General features: G+C 46.4%; 1 protein-coding gene and 1 non-coding gene across 2 annotated transcripts in view; one reads left to right on the forward strand and one right to left on the reverse strand.

Annotated features, from left to right (window-relative positions):
- Positions 1 to 25,941, reverse strand: part of GNG4 (G protein subunit gamma 4) — a 187,612-nt gene extending 161,671 nt beyond the window's left edge. Inside the window, exons 1-2 of the mRNA XM_063917600.1 lie at positions 25,572 to 25,941; positions 24,984 to 25,108 (exon numbers count right to left, since the gene is read on the reverse strand). The gene's annotated coding sequence lies outside the window, so the exon portion shown is untranslated. The remainder of the gene's footprint in view (positions 1 to 24,983; positions 25,109 to 25,571) is intronic.
- LOC134913058 (5S ribosomal RNA) lies at positions 16,324 to 16,442 on the forward strand. The gene has a single exon (XR_010177001.1). It is a non-coding gene; the product is annotated as a 5S ribosomal RNA (ribosomal RNA).
- Positions 25,942 to 26,248: the final 307 nt, after the last annotated feature.

Consider the following 26,248-nt stretch of genomic DNA (forward strand, 5'->3'; position numbering starts at 1 on the left):
TGTTCTTCCATGCTGTAGGGTTTACATCTGTATTCCTTCCTTCATTTTTGGGAAAATTTCTCTAGGTCTGAATTGCTATTAGTAAGATTCCAAATGTGATAAGGGCATGTCCATGACCTACAGGAGCGTGTCCATACACATCCCACACTGGTTCTGATTCAGATGCCTATGTAGCTGCGATTTTTAAAGCCCAGAAAAGAACAAAGATGCACACTGCAACCATCGCAATATCTCAGCTGTGTACTCCATCGCAACTGCACACAGATGTGAAGAACCTCAACTCCATGAGTGTGTCTTTCCTATTGCAGGATGGCCGCGGGAACTGCAACACTGGTGCCATATTTTATGCATACAAGATCACAGTCTGACACCAAGACAAACCCTGAAAAGAACTGCAACACGCCTGCATTTTTGCTGCTACTCCCTATTACCTCCCGCAAATGGTCCTTTCCTGTCAATCACTTTTCGATTAATTCCTCAATGCGAGGCGGCATAACAAAAGTACCTTGGTGTATGTGCAGTTGGCCGATAATCACTCCACTGCGTACAAACTGACATTGCGACCACATCTGAATCAGGCCCTGTATAAAGGCAGTAGAGAGAAATCTCTTTCACTTTCCCCTGCCATCAGTAAAGATCTGTGGTGTTCTGCTTAATCCACCAGCTGTTGCTACTGTAGATGGCAATACAATTCCCCAGAATAAATCAAGTTTGCAGGTCATTGATTGTGGGGTTTTTTAGCAGTAAGTGCCACTGGTGCAGTCAGCCGATGACAGATGCATTTGAATTGTTTCGCCCATCTATAGTGGCCCTACACTGCACAATTTAAGGCAAATGTAGTCTAAAAAAATACTTGGAAGAAGCAAATCTTGATCATACGAACTACAACTGAATAGCATCAAGTCCATTGGTGTTACTATGACTGAAGGCCACCATCACTATAAATATAATTAACGGGTGTGGTTCATCAAATCGACAGTATCTAGGTCGACAATGTTTAGGTCGACCACTATAGGTCGACAGTCACTAGGTCGACATGGATGGAAGGTCGACAGGGTTTCTAGGTCGACATGTGCTAGGTCGACAGGTCTAAAGGTCGACATGAGGTTTTGTTGTTTTTTTGGTGTCGTTTTCTTCGTAGAGTGACCGGGATCCCAAATTAGTGCGTCGCGTCCCCTCGCATGGCTCGCTTCGCTCGCCATGCTTCAGGCATGGTGCCTTCGCTCCGCTACCGCTTCGCTCGGCACAGATTATCGTTCCAATCGTAGTTCACGTGGATCGTTAAGTATGAAAAAATTTAAAAAAAGAAAAAAATGTGAAAAACTCATGTCGACCTTTAGACCTGTCGACCTGGCACATGTCGACCTAGAAACCCTGTCGACCTTCCATCCATGTCGACCTAGTGACTGTCGACCTATAGTGGTCGACCTAAACATTGTCGACCTAGATACTGTCGATCTTCAGACCGGATCCCATAATTAACATACCATAATGACTGTCTAATATTTCATCAAGAAACAAACAAGTGTCTACCGTGTTAAGATAAAACTTAAGCTCTATTGTCCTATCTATCAAATGAGTATGGTTCATTAGTAAAAAAGGTCGATCTAGACAAAAGGTTGACTGGCACAAGATCGACACAAACAATATGTCGACATGAAAATTATCAACATATGAATATGTCGACATGAGTTTGTTTAGGTTTTGGGGGTGTCAGAATGTAACTTTTAGCACCACCAACTTTTTGGACCCCCAATTACTGTACCGCTTCACTTTCCATGATTTAGGCAAGGTTACCGTTCCCAATCGTAGACCACATATATGGTAGAGAATGAAAAAGTTATAAAAAATTAAATAATAAAAAAAAAACTCATGTCGACCATATGCTGTGTCGACCATTGTCATGTCGACCATTTGACCATGTCGACCTAATGCATGTCGACCAACAGTGATTGACCTGACTGTCGACCTTTATACTGTCAACCTAAAGACTGGATACCCTATCAAATTTGGACCTAATTCAGACCTGATTGCAGCTGCAAAACTGTTCTCTAATGGGCAAAACCATGGGTACTGCAGGTGGGGCAGATATAACACGTGCAGAGAGAGTTAGATTTGGGTGTGTTGTTTCTGTGCAGAGTAAATACTGGCTGCTTTATTTTTACACTGCAATTTAGATTTCAGTTTAAACACACCCCACCTAAATCTACTGCAACTCTTTCTGCATATGTTATATCTGCCCCACCTGCACTGCACATGGGGGATAATTCTGAGTTGATCGCAGCAGTAAGTTTTTTAGCAATTGGGCAAAACCATGTGCTCTGCAGGGGAAGCAGATTTAACATGTGCAGAGAGAGTTAGATTTGGGTGTGGTGTGTTCAATCTGCAATCTAATTTGCAGTGTAAAAATAAAGCAGCCAGTATTTACCCTGCACAGAAATAAAATAACCCACCCAAATCTAACTCTTTCTGCACATGTTATATCTGCCTCCCCTGCAGTGCACATGGTTTTGCCCAACTGCTAACAAAGTTCCTGCTGCGATCAACTTGAAATTACCCCCATGGTTTTGCCCATTAGAGAACAATGTTGCAGCTGCGATCAGGTCTGAATTAGGCCTTTGGTCCAGCACCTTTCAATTCCTTCTAAAATACAGCTGTCTGAGCACAAATCATGCATTACAATAGAAGTGGTTGTACACACTCCTAGCAATAAATGGCAGTTATTGATTTTGAGAGTGTTCAGCTGGACAGATTTGTAAATAGTTCTAGAGGTGTTCAGTGCTGTAGAGTGGGGCACTTCTGGTCTACAGCATTGAATCGCTGATAATAGAAATGCGAGGGGAATGTATTGCCCCTAGGCTTATAATATTTGTTTGTGGGCTGCTAAAAAAAGGCACTTCATGCACCTAATCTGACCAAAATCATTCTATTTAAAGTAGCAGATCTGTACTATAAAATATGCAATATTGTGATGCTAAAAAGGATGCAGATTCCAGATAAAGCAGAAAAACCAGCCTCCACAATTTAAAGTACTTTATATTAATTTATCCACATTTGAAATCTCTTTCTACACCTAGGCAGTGGACTATAAATGTGTCCTCTTATAATTTACAGCCCAATATAACCTCAGTAGAGCGGTGTGGAGTAAAAAAATCTAAACTCTTGTGATGAAGTATGATATTCTGGTGTTCTTTTTAGGAAGGCATTTTAGCGGTGTGTGCAAGATACGGCATTGCCGCCCCCCCCCCCCCCCCCCCCCCGTTATGTAAAATAGTGGCAGTGTGTGGCGCAGGCTCGCTAAAAATATATAGGGGTGTGGCTTCATGGGGAAGGGGTGTGGCCACAAAATAATACCAATTCCTACTACGGTGCACAGTAGTCTCCATTATTCAAATTACGCCGCACAGTGGCGCCACTACACCAGGTAGAGCCCCTTTTACACATTACAGCAGCCAGTCCCCCTTTTTACACATTACGGCAGCCAGTCCCCCTTTTTACACATTACGGCAGACAGCGCCTCCCTTTTTATACATTACGGCAGACAGGTCCCCCTTTTTACACAGTACGGCAGACAGGTCCCCCTTTTTACACAGTACGGCAGACAGCGTCCCCTTTTTACACATTACGGCAGACAGCGTCCCCCTTTTTACACAGTACAGCAGACAGCGTCCCCCCTTTTTACACAGTACGGCATACAGCGTCCCCCCTTTTTACACAGTACGGCAGACAGCGTCCCTCCTTTTTAAAACAGTACGGCAGACAGCGTCCCCCCTTTTTACACAGTACGGCAGACAGCGTCCCCTTATTACACATTACGGCAGACGGCGTCCCCTTTTTACACATTACGGCAGACGGCGTCCCCTTTTACACATTACGGCAGACAGCGTCCCCTTTTTACACATTACGGCAGACAGTGTCCCCTTATTACACATTACTGCAGACAGCGTCCCCCTTTTTACACATTACAGCAGGCGGCGTCCCCTTTTTACACATTACGGCAGACAGCGTCCCCTTTTTACACATTGCGGCAGACAGCGTCCCCTTTTTACACATTACGGCAGACAGCGTCCCCCTTTTTACACATTACGGCAGACAGCGTCCCCCTTTTTACACATTGCCGTACACATTACGGCAGACAGCGTCCCCTTTTTCTCTAACGTTCTAGTGGATGCTGGGGACTCCGAAAGGACCATGGGGAATAGCGGCTCCGCAGGAGACTGGGCACAAAAGTAAAAAGCTTTAGGACTACCTGGTGTGCACTGGCTCCTCCCCCTATGACCCTCCTCCAAGCCTCAGTTAGATTTTTGTGCCCGAACGAGACGGGTGCAGGCTAAGGGGCTCTCCTGAGCTGCTTAGTGTAAAAGTTTAAAGTAGGTTTTTTATTTTCAGTGAGACCTGCTGGCAACAGGCTCACTGCACCGAGGGACTAAGGGGAGAAGAAGCGAACTCACCTGCGTGCAGAGTGGATTGGGCTTCTTAGGCTACTGGACATTAGCTCCAGAGGGACGATCACAGGCCCAGCCATGGATGGGTCCCAGAGCCGCGCCGCCGTCCCCCTTACAGAGCCAGAAGACGGAAGAAGTCCGGAAAATCGGCGGCAGAAGACGTCCTGTCTTCAATAAGGTAGCACACAGCACTGCAGCTGTGCGCCATTGCTCTCAGCACACTTCACACTCCGGTCACTGAGGGTGCAGGGCGCTGGGGGGGAGGCTCCCTGAGACGCAATAAAAACACCTTTTTTGGCAAAAAATACATCACATATAGCTCCTGGGCTATATGGATGTATTTAACCCCTGCCTATTTTTACATAAAAAAGCGGGAGAAAGGCCGCCAAAAAAGGGGCGGAGCCTATCTCCTCAGCACACTGGCGCCATTTTTTCCTCACAGCTCCATTGGAGGAAGGCTCCCTGACTCTCCCCTGCAGTCCTGCACTACAGAAACAGGGTAAAACAAGAGAGGGGGGGCACTAAATTGGCATATAAATATATACAGCAGCTATATTAGGGAAAAACACTTATATAAGGTTATCCCTGTATATATATAGCGCTCTGGTGTGTGCTGGCAAACTCTCCCTCTGTCTCCCCAAAGGGCTAGTGGGGTCCTGTCCTCTATCAGAGCATTCCCTGTGTGTGTGCTGTGTGTCGGTACGTTGTGTCGACATGTATGAGGAGGAAAATGGTGTGGAGGCGGAGCAATTGCCTGTGTTAGTGATGTCACCCCCTAGGGAGTCGACACCTGACTGGATGGTCTTATGGAAAGAATTACGTGATAGTGTCAGCACTTTACAAAAGACTGTTGACGACATGAGACAGCCGGCAAATCAGTTAATACCTGTACAGGCGTCTCAAACACCGTCAGGGGCTCTAAAGCGCCCGTTACCTCAGGTGGTCGACACAGACCCAGACACGGACACTGACTCCAGTGTCGACGGTGAGGAAACAAACGTATTTTCCAGTAGGGCCACACGTTACATGATCACGGCAATGAAGGAGGTTTTGAACATTTCTGATACTACAAGTACCATAAAAAAGGGTATTATGTGGGGTGTGAAAAAACTACCCGTAGTTTTTCCCGAATCAGATGAATTAAATGAGGTGTGTGATGAAGCGTGGGTTTCCCCCGATAAAAAAACTGCTAATTTCTAAAAAGTTATTGGCATTATACCCTTTCCCGCCAGAGGTTAGGGCGCGTTGGGAAACACCCCCTAGCGTAGATAAGGCGCTCACACGCTTATCAAAACAAGTGGCGTTACCGTCCCCAGATACGGCCGCCCTCAAGGAACCAGCTGATAGGAAGCTGGAAAATATCCTTAAAAGTATATACACACATACTGGTATTATACTGCGACCAGCAATCGCCTCAGCCTGGATGTGCAGTGCTGGGGTGGCTTGGTCGGATTCCCTGACTGAAAATATTGATACCCTGGACAGGGACAATATATTATTGACTATAGAGCATTTAAAGGATGCATTTCTATATATGCGAGATGCACAGAGGGATATTTGCACTCTGGCATCAAGAGTAAGTGCGATGTCCATTTCTGCCAGAAGAGGATTATGGACACGACAGTGGTCAGGGGATGCGGATTCCAAACGGCATATGGAAGTATTGCCGTATAAAGGGGAGGAGTTATTTGGGGTAGGTCTATCGGACCTGGTGGCCACGGCAACGGCTGGAAAATCCACCTTTTTACCCCAAGTCACCTCGCAGCAGAAAAAGATACCGTCTTTTCAGGCTCAGTCCTTTCGTCCCCATAAGGGCAAGTGGGCAAAAGGCCACTCATATCTGCCCCGGGGCAGAGGAAGGGGAAAAAGACTGCAGCAGACAGCCTCTTCCCACGAACAGAAGCCCTCCCCCGCTTCTGCCAAGTCCTCAGCATGACGCTGGGGCCTTACAAGCGGACTCAGGCACGGTGGGGGCCCGTCTCAAGAATTTCAGCGCGCAGTGGGCTCACTCGCAAGTGGACCCCTGGATCCTGCAGGTAGTATCTCAGGGGTACAAATTGGAATTCGAGACGTCTCCCCCTCGCCGGTTCCTGAAGTCTGCTTTACCAACGTCTCCCCCCGACAGGGAGGCGGTATTGGAAGCAGTTCACAAGCTGTATTCCCAGCAGGTGATAATCAAGGTACCCCTCCTACAACAGGGAAAGGGGTATTATTCCACGCTGTTTGTGGTACCGAAGCCGGACGGCTCGGTGAGACCCATTTTAAATCTGAAATCCTTGAACACTTACATAAAAAGGTTCAAGTTCAAGATGGAGTCACTCAGAGCAGTGATAGCGAACCTGGAAGAAGGGGACTATATGGTGTCTCTGGACATCAAGGATGCTTACCTCCATGTCCCAATTTGCCCTTCTCACCAAGGGTACCTCAGGTTTGTGGTACAGAACTGTCACTATCAGTTTCAGACGCTGCCGTTTGGATTGTCCACGGCACCCCGGGTCTTTACCAAGGTAATGGCCGAAATGATGATTCTTCTTCGAAGAAAAGGCGTCTTAATTATCCCTTACTTGGACGATCTCCTGATAAGGGCAAGGTCCAGAGAACAGTTAGAGGTCGGAGTAGCACTATCTCAAGTAGTACTACGACAGCACGGATGGATTCTAAATATTCCAAAATCGCAGCTGATTCCGACGACACGTCTGCTGTTCCTAGGGATGATTCTGGACACAGTACAGAAAAAGGTGTTTCTCCCGGAGGAGAAAGCCAAGGAGTTATCCGACCTAGTCAGGAACCTCCTAAGACCAGGCCAAGTGTCAGTACATCAATGCACAAGGGTCCTGGGAAAGATGGTGGCTTCTTACGAAGCGATTCCATTCGGCAGATTCCACGCAAGAACTTTTCAGTGGGATCTGCTGGACAAATGGTCCGGATCGCATCTTCAAATGCATCAGCGGATAACCCTGTCTCCAAGGACAAGGGTGTCTCTCCTGTGGTGGTTACAGAGTGCTCATCTCCTAGAGGGCCGCAGATTCGGCATTCAGGATTGGGTCCTGGTGACCACGGATGCCAGCCTGAGAGGCTGGGGAGCAGTCACACAGGGAAGAAATTTCCAGGGCTTGTGGTCAAGCATGGAAACGTCACTTCACATAAATATCCTGGAACTAAGGGCCATTTACAATGCCCTAAGTCAGGCAAGACCTCTGCTTCAGGGTCAGCCGGTGTTCATCCAGTCGGACAACATTACAGCAGTCGCCCACGTAAACAGACAGGGCGGCACAAGAAGCAGGAGGGCAATGATGGAAGTGGCAAGGATTCTTCGCTGGGCGGAGAATCATGTGATAGCACTGTCAGCAGTGTTCATTCCGGGAGTGGACAACTGGGAAGCAGACTTCCTCAGCAGACACGATCTTCACCCGGGGGAGTGGGGACTTCACCCAGAAGTCTTCCACATGATTGTGAATCGTTGGGAAAAACCAAAGGTGGACATGATGGCGTCCCGCCTCAACAAAAAACTGGACAGATATTGCGCCAGGTCAAGGGACCCTCAGGCAATAGCTGTGGACGCTCTGGTAACACCGTGGGTGTACCAGTCAGTGTATGTGTTCCCTCCTCTTCCTCTCATACCAAAAGTACTGAGAATCATAAGAAGGAGAGGAGTAAAGACTATACTCGTGGCTCCGGATTGGCCAAGAAGGACTTGGTACCCGGAAATTCAAGAGATGCTCACGGAAGACCCGTGGCCTCTACCTCTAAGAAAGGACCTGCTCCAGCAGGGACCATGTCTGTTCCAAGACTTACCGCGGCTGCGTTTGACGGCATGGCGGTTGAACGCCGGATCCTGAAGGAAAAAGGCATTCCGGATGAAGTCATCCCTACCCTGATCAAAGCCAGGAAGGATGTAACCGTACAACATTATCACCGTATTTGGCGTAAATATGTTGCGTGGTGCGAGGCCAGGAAGGCCCCTACGGAGGAATTTCAACTGGGTCGTTTCCTGCAATTCCTGCAAACAGGACTGTCTATGGGCCTCAAATTAGGGTCCATTAAGGTTCAAATTTCGGCCCTGTCAATATTCAACTGGCTTCTGTTCCTGAAGTTCAGACGTTTGTCAAGGGAGTACTGCATATACAGCCTCCTTTTGTGCCTCCAGTGGCACCTTGGGATCTCAATGTAGTTTTGGGATTCCTAAAATCACATTGGTTTGAACCACTCACCACTGTGGACTTAAAATATCTCACATGGAAAGTGGTAATGCTGTTAGCCCTGGCTTCAGCCAGGCGTGTCTCAGAATTGGCGGCTTTATCCTATAAAAGCCCTTACCTAATTTTTCATACGGACAGGGCAGAATTGAGGACTCGTCCTCAATTTCTCCCTAAGGTGGTTTCAGCTTTTCACTTGAACCAGCCTATTGTGGTGCCTGCGGCTACTAGGGACTTGGAGGATTCCAAGTTGCTGGACGTAGTCAGGGCCCTGAAAATGTATGTTTCCAGGACGGCTGGAGTCAGAAAATCTGATTCGCTGTTTATCCTGTATGCACCCAACAAGCTGGGTGCTCCTGCTTCTAAGCAGACGATTGCTCGTTGGATTTGTAGTACAATTCAGCTTGCACATTCTGTGGCAGGCCTGCCACAGCCAAAATCTGTAAAAGCCCATTCCACACGGAAAGTGGGCTCATCTTGGGCGGCTGCCCGAGGGGTCTCGGCTTTACAACTTTGCCGAGCAGCTACTTGGTCAGGGGCAAACACGTTTGCTAAATTCTACAAATTTGATACCCTGGCTGAGGAGGACCTGGAGTTCTCTCATTCGGTGCTGCAGAGTCATCCGCACTCTCCCGCCCGTTTGGGAGCTTTGGTATAATCCCCATGGTCCTTTCGGAGTCCCCAGCATCCACTAGGACGTTAGAGAAAATAAGAATTTACTTACCGATAATTCTATTTCTCATAGTCCGTAGTGGATGCTGGGCGCCCATCCCAAGTGCGGATTGTCTGCATTACTTGTACATAGTTATTGTTACAAAATCGGGTTATTGTTGTTGTGAGCCATCTTTTCAGAGGCTCCTTCTGTTATCATGCTGTTAACTGGGTTCAGATCACAAGTTGTACGGTGTGATTGGTGTGGCTGGTATGAGTCTTACCCGGGATTCAAAATCCTTCCTTATTGTGTACGCTCGTCCGGGCACAGTATCCTAACTGAGGCTTGGAGGAGGGTCATAGGGGGAGGAGCCAGTGCACACCAGGTAGTCCTAAAGCTTTTTACTTTTGTGCCCAGTCTCCTGCGGAGCCGCTATTCCCCATGGTCCTTTCGGAGTCCCCAGCATCCACTACGGACTATGAGAAATAGAATTATCGGTAAGTAAATTCTTATTTTACACATTACGGCAGACAGCGTCCCCCTTTTTACACATTACGGCAGACAACATCCCCTTTTTACACATTACGGCAGACAACGTCCCCCCTTTCTACACATTACGGCAGACAGCGTCCCCTTTTTACACATTACGGCAGACAGCGTCCCCTTTTTACACATTACGGCAGACAGCGTCCCCTTTTTACACATTACGGCAGACAGCGTCCCTTTTTTTACACAATACGGCAGACAGCGTCTCCTTTTTACACGTTAAGGCAGACAGCGTCCCCTTATTATACATTACGGGCAGACAGAATAGATAGATAGATAGATAGATAGATAGATAGATAGATAGATAGATAGATAGATAGATAGACACTTACCATCTCTCCCCGCTGGCTCAGGCAGTCAGGCTCCTCGGTGCATGCAGTCAGGCAGATACTGTGAAGGGGAGAAGGAGGAGGAGGGAGGGGGACTCGGGAGCCGCAGCAGCGCAGTGTAATTGGTGGCAGCGCCGCATGCAGCTGTCCCTCTCCTTCCGCATTGGCTGGCTGCCGTCGCTGTGAATGCTGGGATGAGGGAAGCGCATCCCAGCATTTACAGCGGCGGCGGCTAGCCTATGTGGAAGGAGAGGGACAGCTGCAGCGGTGCCGCTACCAATTACATAGCACTGCTGCGGCTCCAGTCCCCCTCCCTCCTCCTCTCCTGCCTCCGGAGCTACTCCTCTCCTCTTCTCCTCCAGCACGGCACACACAGCACAGGCGGCTTGTAATGAGTCAATTTGACTCATTACAAGCCGCTGACATAGAATGCTGGCCGTTGCACCCTCAGGGCGACTTCGTTGTGTGCCAGGTACACCTGGCACACACGTAGTTACGGCTCTGAGTTCAAATGCAGATGGAGCTGAAGTAACGCTGCAATGAGCTTACATGCTCTCTGAAAAAATCATCCTGCTGGCTTCTTCACTCTTGCCGAACTTCACCTGAACAGCAATTGGGCCAGTATAAGCTCTTTTGCAAGTCCCCCCTTTCTGCCAGGGCTTAGGCATCCTGGTCTTCTGTCTTTCTTCTGCTGCCACTTCCGGTCTTCTGTCTTCCAACACCTTTGATCTTCTTCCTGCAGCGTTGCATTATCTGTGCCTCTTCAGGAGCTCATCTGTGCTCCATCTCTGCCACTTTACTGACTTTGTGCCACTAGTGGCAGCAAATGAAAGCTGGAGTGAGTGGGCAGAGTGATGACGTGAGTGATTGACTCACTGCAACAAGTCTGAAGGATACACCCTTAGAAAGGTAAACTTTTCCCAAACACAGCAGATTGTATGAGTATATACTTGCCCACCAAAAAGTCCCTTGTACACTTATCACCGATACTGGGTTCCACATATGGTAGTAAATATCAGTTCTACTGTATTACTAAACCACACACCTCCAACTTCCCAAATCTGGCACTCTTACACTCACATCTTCCTCACCACAATGCACACTCCACACTGCTATCCCACACAAAATCTTCCTACCTCACCTACCTGCCCAAATCCACTGTGATATAACCAATTTAATCACACTATCGCAGTCCTGAATGCTCATAGACAGTGGCTTATCTGTTATCCCTGTGATTTGATGCCCGAACCAGCACAGGCCACAGATATATCCTCAGTGGGACACATCTTTAAACCCATCCAGACATAGGCACCCCCTATGGAGCTAGGCTGCCCTAGGCACAGGGGCGCATCTAGAGAGGAGGGGGCCCTGATCGAGCCTGCACACGGGCCTCCTCCTCTCTAGCCAGCGTTAGCGCTGTGACTATGGGAACTAGCGATGTCCCAGAGTCCAGCGCGCATGCGCAGATCTACGGGAAAATGGCGTGGTGGACATTTACCCAGTGATTTTCCTACTGCGCATGTGCGAAACACCGGGAAAATGGTGCCGTGCCATTTTTCTCAGTGATTTCTGCAGTGCTGCTGCTTTGCCCCGGGACTCCGGAGGGTAAGTATTGCAAATAATGGGTGTAGGGTGTGCCGTGTGGACCCCCCTGGATCCCGGGGGCCCGTGTACACTGCATACACTGCACCCATTATAAATACGCCAGTGCCTAGGCCACCAATGCCATCAGCAGGGCCTAGTAAAGAGAACAGTAAAAAGCAGCATTCCCCAAATCAACCAGGACTTCCATGGTTCTTTTGTCCATTCGTACTATGGGATCAAAATTAGAAGTTTGGCACAACTGGAGTACCAAATTTGCCAACATAGTGAAAGAAGAGATATATCAAATATTATAGGACTGGAAAAGTTTCACATAGCAGCCAATTAGCTTCTAACTAGCATTTGTCAAGTGCATTCTGTAAAATATCAGGTAGAAGCTGATTGGATGCTATGGGCAACGTATCAATTCTTTAGAATCTTAAGGCCCGTACACACTGGTCGATATATCGGCCGTTCTCTTGAACGGCCGATATATCGCGGGACCGTCGGCCAGTGTGTACGGCCGATACGTCTGTGAACTCCGTCGTTCACAGACGTATCGCGTCGGCCGCGCAGTACAGCCGACGGCCAATATATCTACCGATATATTGGCGCGTCGCTGTGTGTGTACGTGGCGGTCGGCCGACCGCCCATATACATGCTGCGGCGGCCGGCGGTGATTGTCAGCTGAACTGGTCGGGCTTGTGTACACTCCCGCCCAGTTCATGACGTCAGTCCCCGACGGATCGGGCAGTGTGTGTGCTGAACACACTGCTTGATCCGTCCATAGATATATCTGCAGATCAATTGATCTGCAGATATATCTATTAGTGTGTACCCACCTTTAGATACATCTCCACTAGAGTTTCCATAAAATATCTGACCATAAAGGTGGGTACACACTAACAGATATATCTGCAAATCAATTGATCTGCAGATATATCTATGTACGGATCGGGCAGTGTGATGTGCATACACACAGCCCGATCCGTCGGGGGACTGACGTCATGAACTGGGCGGGAGTGTACACAAGTTCACCTGTCAATCACCGCCGGCCGCCGCAGCATGTGTACAGGCGGTCGGACGACCGCCCCGTACACACACAGCGACGGGCCAATATATCGTTAGATATATTGGCTGTCGGCTGTGCTGCACGGCCGACGCGATACGTCTGTGAACGACGGAGTTCACAGACGTATCGCCCGTACACACTGGCCGACGGTCCCGCGATGTATCGGCCGTTCAAGAGAACGGTCTATACATCGACCAGTGTGTACGGGCCTTTAGACCTAAAGATAAATCTATGAATAATAAACAAATAATTTTATTAAATATAAAAATTTTTACATTTTGTCTGAATCCATCATAGTCCAAATTGGAAGAAAAAAAAAATCTTGGAAAAGTATACATAAAATGACACTGACAGCAAACACCCATCACTAAATGTCTACGATAAGCAATAACCAGGACTGGATGTCAGTACATTTCATTGTATAATAAAGTCATTAATGCAAGTCTATGTTTACTGTAGATAAGCAATAGTGTGCAGAGGTAAGGTAAGCTTAGACCCTTCCCTTAATCATTAAACAGCCCCAGTGCTATGACAAGGCTCACAATTCCTTTTACTACCTTAGTCCTCACTTTATCCGGTTTATAGATCTACAGTAAAAAGGTCTACAGTCAACACTAATGGTCTACATGCATTAGGTCGACAGGGCCAAAAGGTCGCCATGTAAAAGGTAGGGGTGGTATTCATGTGACCGGCGGTCTGCTGACCGACAGTCACATGACCTCCTCCACCATCCCGCCGGCTCAGTATCCCGATGGTCGGCATGCCGACCAACAGGGACTATTTCCACTCGTGGGTGTCCACGACACCCATAGAGTGGGAATAGAACCCGTGGCGACCGCAGGTCGCCACCAAGCCCGCAGCGTGGCGAGCGCAGCGAGCCCGCAAGGGGCTTGCTGCACTCGCCCCTCCCCGCCGGGATCCCGGCGTCGGTATGCTGCCGGGATCCCGGCGTCGGTAAGCTGACCGGCGGTCAGGAGACCGCCGGTCAGCCATACTACACCCAAAGGTAGATAGTTCAAAAGGTTGACAGGGTCAAAAGGTCGACATGACAACGGTCAAAAAACAGTTATTTTTTTATATTTTCATCTTTTTCAACTATCCACAAGGACTACGATTTGGGATAGTAACCTGTGCCAAGCGCAGCGGAAGCAGAGCTAGATACCTTGCCCGAAGCACGGCAAGCAAAGCGAGCCATGCGAGGGGATGCGGTGCACTAAAGGGGCTTGTTTGTGGCAGAAAAGTGTCAAAACACCCATAAAACAAACAAAATGATGTCTACCTTTATGCATCGTCCATTTCGATGTCGACCTTTTCTACTGTCTACCTATTCCATGTTGACCTTTTGACCCTGTCGACCTAATGCATGTAGATCATTAGTGGTCAACTTATTGACTGTAGACCTTTTTAGTGTAGATCTAATGATCCACACCCGTACCTTACCTATTGTAATGTGTGCTTAGGTCACCAGTTGGGTTTGAAGGTTTTAATATGTAGCCGAAAAGAACTGCTCCACTTGTGGACACCTGGGCCCCAGCTGACAGGGCACTTGCACCACCTGCTGGCTTTAAACTTTGTGGGACTCCCATCATGAGCACTTGTGCAAGAAGTGTTGATTTGACCAGTACAATATATCACAAAAAAGTCTACTTAGGGTTAAATCAGGGGTGGGCACATATGCAAGCATATTTATCAAATAATATTTACGGCATATCCCCCAAACACACTTCTGATACGACTGCACATGATGAGAGTCCTGTGGTCAGCTGTGGGAACTGCATGAGGGATAAAAGAAGATCTGTGCCTACCGATGCTCTTTTGAACCTGGAATTTTTGAACTAGGGGTTATGGTTCCTGTTAGACTGGTTGCAGATCTGGGGATCCGCCAGCAACTCTTGTTTGTGGAAGTCTCCATTGTCTCTGTTGGAATCAGTAGTAATTACCGACGACTGGGATGTGGGCTGTCAGTATACAGACAACGGCATCCTGATCGTCAGTATACCGTCAGCAGGGCGGGCACAAAGAGTCTCCTTGCAGGCTCGGTACGCTCGCCACAGAAGCACTGATTAGAGATTGACCCCTCTAAAAAAAATGTATTAGAGCGGCAGCATTGGAAGTCACACAGCCACACTGAAAACGCTCATGACAAGCCCCCACGCCCCCACAATGCCACCTCCAGATCACCCACCGCTGTCAATCACCTTGCGGCCGCATCCCTCTAGGATGCGGCCCGCAAAGAGAAGGGTCGGGCACGCGCACTGTGGCCAGTGCGCGTGCCAGACCAGATGGACACAGCTGCTGCATACAAAGGGCTGCGTCCATCTCTGAATCAGCCCCTAAGTACACTGTTTAATAAAACCTGATTATTCTTATTCTTAGTATTCGTTTTCCTAATGCATTAGCAATCACTTTATTGCCTGGTTCAGGGGGGGGGTGGCCGCACTACTGCGCAAGCGTGGTCATCAAACTATGCATGTACCAGCGGCTATTAGCGGGGAGGGATCCTATAAAAAACCTACTGTAAGTATAAGGGCTGCTTTTGCAGTTGAAAAAGGAAGATCGCAGAAGATACTGTGGGGTGATGTATGAAAGGTCAATATGGAGGGAAAGAGTTATCAGCGCACATTATGTGCGCTGATATCGCTTCCCCCATGTATGATTCTGGCGGTGTGTGCTGAATGACAATATAGCACACCGATATGCAGGGCAATGAATGAACGATCAGTCCGACACCTGTAGCTATTGATTTCGACAGCTGCAGGTGTCATTGCCCTATCTCCACAGCAGGGACAGCACTGCCGGACTCTGGGCTGCACAGGAGATCTCACGTGAGTAGTAAGATCTCGCGCATGCACAGAGGAGCCAGCCAGGGGAGAGACACAGTGCATCAGCGTTAAGCTGATGCGCTGTGAGCACTGGTGGGGATCAATGGACGGACGAATTTTCACTCCCCCGCTTCAGCAGACAAGATGTTAATGTGGGCGTAGCTTCCTGCTTTTCCTCAGTAATGAGGCGAAGCAGGAAGTGCTATAGTGGTACGATTCGTGCCGCTAAAATACATCTCCCCCAGTATCTCAAACAGCTGTGGTCCTCCCTAGACAAGCTTTTTTGGGGGATATCCTGCAAATAATTTTGGATAAATATGCCCCATAGTGCTGAAATAGGAACATTATATACAACACGTCTTGGGGTTTTGAGTAGAGGCAAAGAGACTGTTTGAAGAAATAGATAAATGTTACACTTCTGCTGTCCAACGGGAAGTTGGATCAGAGTGTGAAATTGAAAGAACGTATAGAGAATTCGACAGACGATTATAGACAATCTCAATGAGGGTTAGCCAAAACAAATTATGAGAGGCTGACATATCACATTTATCCATTTCTTTTCTATTGCCTTACTATTCTGCATCTTACTGGGATTTTACTCTGTCCCATATATCTTTTTCATACACTCTCTCATCCAATATGGGAAATCATAGGCGATTATCAGTGACGCTCATTTCATCATCTACAGTCATACCACACTGGATATGCCCAATCTCATCTGATCTTGGAAGCCAAGCAGTGCTGGGCTTGGTTAGTACCAGAAAGGGGGACCTTCTGGGAATACCAGGTACTGTAGAACCATATATATGCGGAACTACAGAATATACCTGGGAAAGCAGAAGTGTACTTTATAATCTTCAATACCAGAAAATCTGGTGCACATCCACTCTCTCATTGCTCATTCGATGGTAACAGATGAGCAAAAGCAGAAGTGCCTGGTATTCTTTCTGATCCTTGTCTCGATTATTTCTCTCTACCTCAATTTAGATAGACTTCATGTTTCAAGATATAACCACAGACAAATGGAATAATAACAGCACCAATAATTTATGAGTTGCCGGTTTGGGAGAAGGAACAGCCCATTTTTTGCTCTCTTCAATTATGACCCTAACCAATTTAATTTTATGATAATAGAACAAAACAATAGAGATTTTCGTTCTGATTACAGTCAATTTGACTATCATTTTACTCCAAAGTAGTTTCTTTATTTCTGGATACAAATTAGTGGTGTAACATATGCCATATTAATTGTATTTAAATCCTCACAGGAAGGAACACTTGAAGTTACCGATTTAATAACTTTTTAATGTATTAAGGTTTGTTGGTCGCTCTGAAATCTTTAATAGACAGCAATAAACAATAAGTTTTATCCTTTATATATTTCTTTATTTTTCATCCATATTGGATTAAAAGTGTGACCCAGATAGACCAAACAGTCTCTTTGCCTCTACGCAAAACCCCAAGAAGTAAAGTTTTTTCTGAACTATTTCTGGGAGCACCGCCAACCAAGTCCAAACGTTACTAGACCCGAAGGGTTAACTCAATAGCTTTATGTTGGCTTATGGTATTATTTCACCTATATTCAACTATTTGACCATATATTTTTAATCCGATCCTGTGCAGATCCAAAATCCCTTGCCCTACATTATATACGACAGCCAGCAGATGTGCTTGTCCATCAGCTGACTGCATAGGGTGAGAAGTTATTAATCTCTGTTTAGCAAAACATAGGAGTCATTGTCTGAATTTGAGGATAATTAAAGGAGTTCACATACTGTATGTAGGCACATTATTGTATCCAAAAACTAAATTCTGCCTATGTTAAGAAACATCTGCAGTACCAATCACAGCGAGAAAAGACACACTATTAATGCAAGTTTGCTGGTCTAATATGTGTGAACTCTGTGTAAAACAAATTCAGAATGAGAGCCTTAGGGGGCTCTTTATTAAGTTGTGTATGCATGATTAATGCACCTTTTTTTAGCATTGGGGCAATTTACTAGAGACTGAACGCAGAAAACAGATATCTCCTGCGTTCAGCTAAGTAACTTTGACACAATTCTCCATTGGGACTGCATTCTGTAGCCTATAGATTACACTGTTGCAGGGGAGCGATCTTCAGATTCCTCCACCACAACCTGTACTGTGCACATGCACAACCCAATGGCCACGCATGGGTCATAAACCCAGAAGACATCGACGGGACAGCTGGGTATCTCACAGCTGTCCCGGAAAGAAATGATGATGCATAACAGCGAACCTACTGCAAATAAGTAGGCGAAGATGATCGCATTATAAATGCAATGGACTGGGTGGACCGATGGAGGAACATGATGGTATGGGAAGAGATTGGATGGGACATGACGAAGAGTAACAATAATAATATATATATATATATATATATATATATATATATATATATATATATATATATATAATTTTTTTGTATATAACGCTTTTCTCCAGCAGGACTTAATGTTGCTTTGTAGACATCAAAAACATTGCATATAGTAGAAAGGATTTAGTATTGCAGCAAGTAGAAAAACCAAACAGAAATAATAATAAAAAAATATAAACACGAAAAGCTAGAGAGCATAATACGCATATTGCAGGGTTGGTGCAGTTATTTTGGTTAAAAAGTTCCAACGGATTATATATTCCACCCACGAAAGGTACCAGGTGAGGCAACCATATTGGGTTCACTACTTAGGATTACCCTGGGTAGAATAGGTTATGCTTAGAAGAGATTAGAAAAAATGGGTGGTTGCAGCACCTTAACACCAAGAGTAGGGTCCTGACATGTATTTTCATCCCATCTACAGGCGTACCAGAATAGGCAGCCATGTTGGCTGCACAACAAAGGTTGCACTGTGGGAGATAAGCCATACGGGGGCCCAAGGCATATATGGGATAACTGAAACGTTTGTGGTAGTATGATATGAACAGATGTCCATACATGGGCATGCACACTGGGGGTGCCTTGTGTGCACAGGCACAACCTAATATCGGCACTTCTCTACTGTTTGGATACAAATGCGTCTTGGTGCCCTCCTGTAGAACTCCACAGTGTATTGCTGAGCAGAATCCTGTAGGAAGTATATCAGCGGCACTCTGGATGACTTAATAAAGCGCTTACAGATCCAATATGGTTTAAATGTTTCAGAATATCGAGGTTCTTTCGTCAGGATACATTAAGGACCATATTATATCTATAAGTGCTTTATTAAGTCGTCCAGAGGGCCACCCATATACTAGCTATACATTCGTGTGTGTGTGTGTGTGTGTGTGTGTGTGTGTGTGTGTGTGTGTGTGATGAGAATGCGAACATATATTTTTATATACATATATAAGCAGAGCTAGAAATGTTTTTACAGAGGTCCTATGTCCCCAAGTACAGTAATACATCCTACCCATCCTACCAGAGGCAGCCATCTGGGGGGCACCCCATGTTATATGGTGGATTGAGATTCCTATGGTTTGGAATTGATGGAGATCACAGGAGGGAACTGTGCCAAGATTGGCACACATAAGTGTTTATTATAAAAATGTTTGGTACAGGTCCACACCAAACACATTCAGTATGTTTGGATGTCATGTTTTTCTATGAAATTACTGCATTAGGATGCATCTTTTGTTTTACTTGGATTTGCAAGCTGGGCTGCACCTGTGGTGCTTCTTGTTTTTTTTTATATCAAGTGCCACTGTATTACTATTATTTTTTTGTGTGTATTTACAGACATACAGTGTCCTCATATATTCAGCCTCAATTTGCAATGCAGCACGTGATGCCTGGTGTGAGTGAGCCGTGCAACTCTGCTAATGTCGGGACTCTTTTTTGCGGCTACAATGCACAAGGAGACTGTGCTGATTAATTTATACATGTATTGTGTGTGACTGAGACTGTATACGGAGCAGAACAGAACTTTTTGAAAACAGCTGCAGCACAGTGCACCCTAGTCGCGTTGCGAATTAGATGCAGGTTTCAGACTCCAATCCCTCTGTATTTCCCTGGTTATGCACTGTAATTAATTGTGTTGTGCAAGTCAATATGATTTATTGGCATTTCTACCTGAATACAATAAAATATGAAACCTATTCATGATCCTTTATGGGCCGATTATGCATTTTTTTATAATGGTCCATTCATTATTAGGGTCCCGAAGGAGCTGCCTAATATTCAACAGATTTCGGAGTTCGTTGAAAACATAGCCATCTTCAGATAGCACTGCTTCCTGGAGCCTTGCACTTTCCAAAGGGAAGGAGCAGCAGGTTGTGAGGAGGACTCTAAATAGATCCCTACGCAACTTCTGCATTGCATGTACTGTAGCCATGTGCATGCAATGACTCACGCACAGTGGCGCTAAGTCCCCTTCCCATTGCAGAGGTTTTGTGTGCAAGGGAGAGACAGGACTGGCTGCTGCAGCAGCCTCTCTCCCCAGCACAGCATATGGCACATGCTGCTGAGTGTTGTGCTGGCGAGAGAGGCAATAGTCAGTCAGTCCTCTCTACCCTTGCGTTATGTGAGGGGGGAGAGATCGCTGCTTGATTCCACCTGCCCATCACTGCTTCCTCCTCACCCTCCTCTGCTGCCTGCCATTCACTGCCCACCACATAGGGGACTCCACCCTGCCCCCCTCCCCATTACCGGGGCCTGGCAAGGCTATCGGTGCCCTTGCTCACGCATGTGTAATGGCTGGATCAGCAGGGGTAGGTAAGGCTGGGTAGTAGTGTTAGGGATCCTGAGGACAGCTGCTTTTCGAAACAACTGTGCCCACACCCAAGTAATTCTGAAATGTATCTTTAGCTAAGGGAAAGGGAGGAATATAAGAGACAACATGGTGCAGAACTTGTTACCTTCTGATGGAAACGGCTGAGTGGATCAGTGCATTCTCTGCTGAATGTAGGCTACACCTATTTGCTGAATAGTTTACGTTTATTAAAAAAAAATACAAAACATGTTTAGCTGGATGAGATATTTAATTGAGATACAATGAGTGATGACAGTACGTGTATGAAAGCAGTGTCAGTGTCAGCCGCAAAGCTACAGCAGCTGTTTATCTCCTGGAAAGAGACCCGATTTTAAAAAGTCCTCGCAGAAATATCTATTGTACCTTCCAAACACACTTTACACAGGGCAACTGCAATTCCATGTGCACTCCCATAAATGTAACAACACATTAAAATGCACTATAATAATGTACGTAATATCAGCTGTCTTGAGGCCTATTAAATTCATGATTTCTCTAAGGCATAAATGTGGCTGTAATGAGAAAAATGAAACATTTATATGATTGATGAGAGTGGTCTTAGATAGAGCATAGCCTGATTCAGAGATTGACGCATTTGCACAGCTACTGTATCTTTCTATGCAGCGGCTATGCTAAAATATGCTAATGCTGAAAGGGCGTTTTGTGTAAATAGGTGCCTCCTGTTGGCTTCTGCGATCCGCTGCTGTGTCTAAGATGCAGCACACATGATCACTCTACATGAACATCAGACATCTGTGTAACCCTGAGGTTACTCAGGAGGGCCTGTGTTTTAATGCAGCCGGGCCAATGAAGCTGAGTCAAAAGACACAGCCACTGGCCTTGGCACGCCCAGAAAACAGGAGCGGCACGCCCCGTTTTCTGAAACACGGGCAATCGTTGCCTCTTCCCTGCCCCCAAACAGCTGCATGTTAATCATGCTGCAGCCTAGGTAGCACTGTGACCATTGTTGCAGAGATCTGCACATGCGTCATACAGAGCCTGCACATTCAAAACATCGGAGATGTAAGCAAACCATCAAGTCCTTCAAAAGTATGGACAGAAACCAGAATGTGAGCAGAAAGTATTACGGAGGCTCCTTTTATGCTTAGAAAGAGATTCTAATGTTTGAATACTATGTGCTATCAGGGCCGAGGAGTTACAGAGGAGTTTTTTAACCGGTAGTGCTGTGCTTGCACCAGTGAGACAGCAGACGGTTCTTGGGGCAGTGTCTCTGACCCACCTGTCTGCCCGCAGCTTTTTCCGACGCTGTGCGGGTGAGCTCCAATACCGGTTATCTCTCCTATGCCAGCTACTGTCTTAAACTCTCTTCTTTGCCATGCACTGCTGCAACTAGCATGCAGTGCACCGTACAAGCGAGCTGTTGGTGCAGTGTTTTTCAGGTATCCGGACTCCAGGTCGACAACAAAAAAGGTCGACACACCTTAGGTCGACGCCAATTGGTCGACACACCTTAGGTCGACATGGACAAAGGGTCGACAGGAACAAGGTCGACATGGAAAAAGGTCGACATGAGTTTTTCACGATTTTTACTTTTTTTGAACCTTTTCATACTTAACGATCCACGTGGACTACGATTGGAACGGTAACCTGTGCCGAGCGAAGCGAAGGCACCATGCCCGAAGCATGGCGAGCGAAGCGGTGCACTAATTGGGGTTCCCGGTCACTCTACGAAGAAAACGACACCAAAAAAACATAAAAAACTCATGTCGACCTTTCTCCATGTCGACCTTGTTCCTGTCGACCTTTTGTCCATGTCGACCTAAGGTGTGTCGACCAATTGGCATCGACCTAAGGTGTGTCGACCTTTTTGTTGTCGACCCTGAGTCCCAGACCCGTTTTTCAGCAGGCTATGATCCCGGCTGCCTGGCCAGCACCAACCAATAGCAAGCTGCCAGCTACACACCACTGAGAGGACACTCTACCCCAGGCGTTTAACAGGTGCACTCACCGATGTTACAGAAATCAAAGGCTCACTTTGCTAGTTATCCACTTGACAGTGGAAACTAAGAACCTGTACAACCTCCAACTCTCACAGAGTATCACTACAGCAGCTTTGTGGTGAGCTTAAAGACAGACTTTATTATTGGCACTGTGCTCCCAGTTAGCAGTATTAAGTTCTGCTCAGCCTCCCAGATGGGGGGATTTTGTGTAGTTTATAAGGGAATGTAGTGTAGTGATGTATGTATTGTAGTAATGTATTGCAGTATATAGGGGCATGCACTGATGTTGCATAGCATATAAGGGGATGTAGTGTAGTGATGTAGTGTACCATATAGAGTATGTAGTGTAGTAATATTGCAGTAGTAGTGCACTGATGTGGTGTAGCATATAAGGCGATGTAGTGTAGTGATGTAGTGTACCATATAGAGTATGTAGTGTAGTAATGTATTGCAGTAGTAGTGCACTGATGTGGTGTAGCATATAAGGCGATGTAGTGTAGTGATGTAGTGTAGCATATAGGATATGTAGTGTAGTAATGTATTGCAGTGTATAGGGGCATGTAGTGCACTGATGTGGTGTAGCATATAAGGCGATGTAGTGTAGTGATGTAGTGTAGCATATAGGGTATGTAGTGTAGTAATGTATTGCAGTGTATAGGGGCATGTAGTGCACTGATGTGGTGTAGCATATAAGGCGATGTAGTGTACCATATAGAGTATGTAGTGTAGTAATGTATTGCAGTTTATAGGGGCATGTAGTGCACTGATGTGGTGTAGCATATAAGGCGATATAGTATAGCATATAGGGTATGTAGTGCAGTGTATAGGGGCATGTAGTATAGTGATTTAGTTAAGCATGTAGGCAGTACCGGATCTTGCCACGGGCAAGCAGTACTTTTGCCCGGGGCGCCGCCTTCCGGAGGGCGCCGGCGCCCTCCGGAGGGCGCCGCACCATGGCAAGATCCGCCACTGTGCCCTCTGCAGTGCCCCCCGCTGTGCCCGCCGCTGGTCCCCCGCTTTGAAGGGAACCAGACGCTAAGCGTCTAGTTTCCCTTCATGGAGAGGACTGTGCTGTGCGGTGCGCGATGACGTCATCGCGCACCGCACAGCAAAGGTCCTCTCCATGAAGGGAAACTAGACGAAGCGTCTAGTTTCCCTTCATGGAGAGGTCCTTTGCTGTGCGGTGCGCGATGACGTCATCGCGCACCGCACAGCATAGTGGCAGAGACACTAGGGGTCATAATTGACCTCTAGTGTCTATGCTGTGCTATGGGAGAGACGTAATGACGTCTCTCCCATAGATCCGAGGACAGACACAACCATCCGAGTCCAGGAGAAGAGCGGCGCCGGCGGAGGAGGAGGTCTGGAATCAGGAGCGGGGATTGTAAGTATACTTTTATTTATTTATTTATTTTTTTCAGCTGCGCTACAGGGGGCACAAATGGGGGCGTAACTGACCACGCCCCCATATGAAGCCACGCCCCCATTTTTGCCCGGGGCGCCACAAGGGCAAGATCCGGCCCTGCATGTAGGGGATGCCGTATAGTGATGTACTGTAGTGCAGTGGATAGGGGAATGTAATGCAGTGATGGAGTGTTATGATATAATGCAGTGATATAGGGCCTAATTCAGACCTGATCGTAGCAGCAAATTTGTTCGCAGATGGGCAAAACCATGTGCACTGCATGGGGGAGGGGAGGGGCAGATATAACATGTGCAGAGAGAGTTAGATTTGGGTGTGGTGTGTTAAAACTGAAATCTAAATTGCAGTGTAAAAATCAAGCAGACAACATTTACCCTGCACAGAAACAAAACAACCCACCCAAATCTAACTCTCTCTGCACGTTATAGCTGCCCCTCCCCTCCCCCATGCAGTGCACATGGTTTTGCCCATCTGCTAACAATTTTTCTGCTCAAATCAGGTCTGAATTAGGCCCATAGTGCAATGTATGGGGACACACAGAGGAGCATGTAGTTGAACACGCTGATGGCGGGGCATATGATGCATCGGACATTTGAGGCACATAGAGGAATGTTGTCCAATAGTATCCCCTTTTTTACAAAATTCTTGATAATCCAATTATGTTAGTCTAACAGGGTTTTTTTTGTTTTATTGGGGTGGGTTTTTTTTTGGAAAGGGGGGGCGGGGGTGTGGGGGTGTGGAATTGTGCCAAATTACTGTCTTGCCCCGAGTGACGATAATCCTTGTTTAGGCCCTGCTGCTATAATGCATCTGAAAGAGGGAATAAGGACCCAGAAAGATGTTAAATCATCACGGCAATCCATTAATTAATCCAGGCTATTTATTCCCTAAATGCTGTTAAAACATGTTTGTTTATGGGACTATCCCTATCCAATGATAGACCTGACAGAAATCTGAGCTATTTCCACATTAACCTTTTACTCAATGACTCTGAAAGCTGGAAATTTTGCTTAATACTATTCAGTCTTCCATTGCCACTAATTGAAGCCATTGTGGTGTAGTAAATGTGGGCCATCAGCAGGCCATGCATCAAACCAGCTTGCAAATGAAATTCTTTGTATAAACCAGCACTATTTAAATAACAAGCAATACATAGGTCTATCGATTAAAACATCATTGTTACGAAGCTGTTTCCACTACTGACTCACCAAAGCTTGTGTGTCTTACAGAATACAGACTTGGATGACTGTACTCCAGAGCGCAGTAATCCTTTTCATGCAAGTCTCGTAGTACGCCTTCTATCAGCACTGACATACCACCCAGGGAAAGTGACCTGCAAATACACATATACAATGACCTACATATGAGATATCGTGATGACAAAATGATGCAGGAGGTAGCAATCCATACAACAGCTGATTATCATTACCTTTACATTATTTATTCTAAACCATGACCATGGTAAATCAGAATATTAAGTGTAAATGAAATCTAGGGGTATTTATTAAGACAAGCAGTGTAAATTGAATAATGTGTTTTTTTACCCAGCAAAATGAAATATTCATTATACTATTCTTTCCATTGTAATGATCTAGATGATGATGATGATGATTAGTATTATTAGTATCGCCTATTCGTACCATATATCAGTTACAGTCACTTCATGCTACAAAATAGAGGAGCAGCCGGCTGCTAGTGTCCACCATTCCTGTGCCGCCGCTAATACTGGGCAGACAGAGAAAGGATGGGAGTACTGTATGTACACACCACCGAGCATGCATATAACCAACACTTACCGGAGGGGAACATTGCAGGCAGGCAGGGGCAAATCGCCGAGAAGAAGAGGAGTAATAGGTCCTGCTACTGACTAGCGCTGCTCATGTGATAAATGCAGAGAAAGAAACATAAAGGAAATGCCGGCAGGGACTTGCTCATGGCAGCTACTGCTCTGACTGACTGCTGCTAATTGATTCACTATAGAAACGCGCTGTTCCTCGCACCCACGCTCAGTCCACCCCATCATATAAATAGCATCAGAGCCTGGAAGCCTGCACACACGGAGGAGGACGGCTTCCCCACATGTATGCTTCATATGACTGACTGTGTGTGCTTGCTGCCTTTATGCACACACGTGTCAGATATACAGTCTGGGCTGCACGACATCAGTGACTGCCGCGTAGCCATATTTCTCTATGACTCGGGGATTCATGTAGTGTATTCTCTCTGCTCCATCAGTAGTCTCTCACATCTCTCATCTCTCTCTCGCCCCCACCTTGTATTGTTACAGCTCGGTACCAGGGTAAACGATTCAATATAAAAGCACACAATCATAGATGTTGTGGCGTGGTTATCATGCCCTAATACATATACAATTGAAATATGTAAAATTACCAGAGAGGGTAAGGGGTATGTTTATTAAACAATATTTGCAGGACATCCCCCAAAAACACATTTTTTTTTTTTTCAGTTTGGA

The sequence above is a fragment of the Pseudophryne corroboree genome, chromosome 4 (genome assembly GCF_028390025.1).
Source record: "Pseudophryne corroboree isolate aPseCor3 chromosome 4, aPseCor3.hap2, whole genome shotgun sequence".
NCBI classification, from domain to species: domain Eukaryota; kingdom Metazoa; phylum Chordata; class Amphibia; order Anura; family Myobatrachidae; genus Pseudophryne; species Pseudophryne corroboree.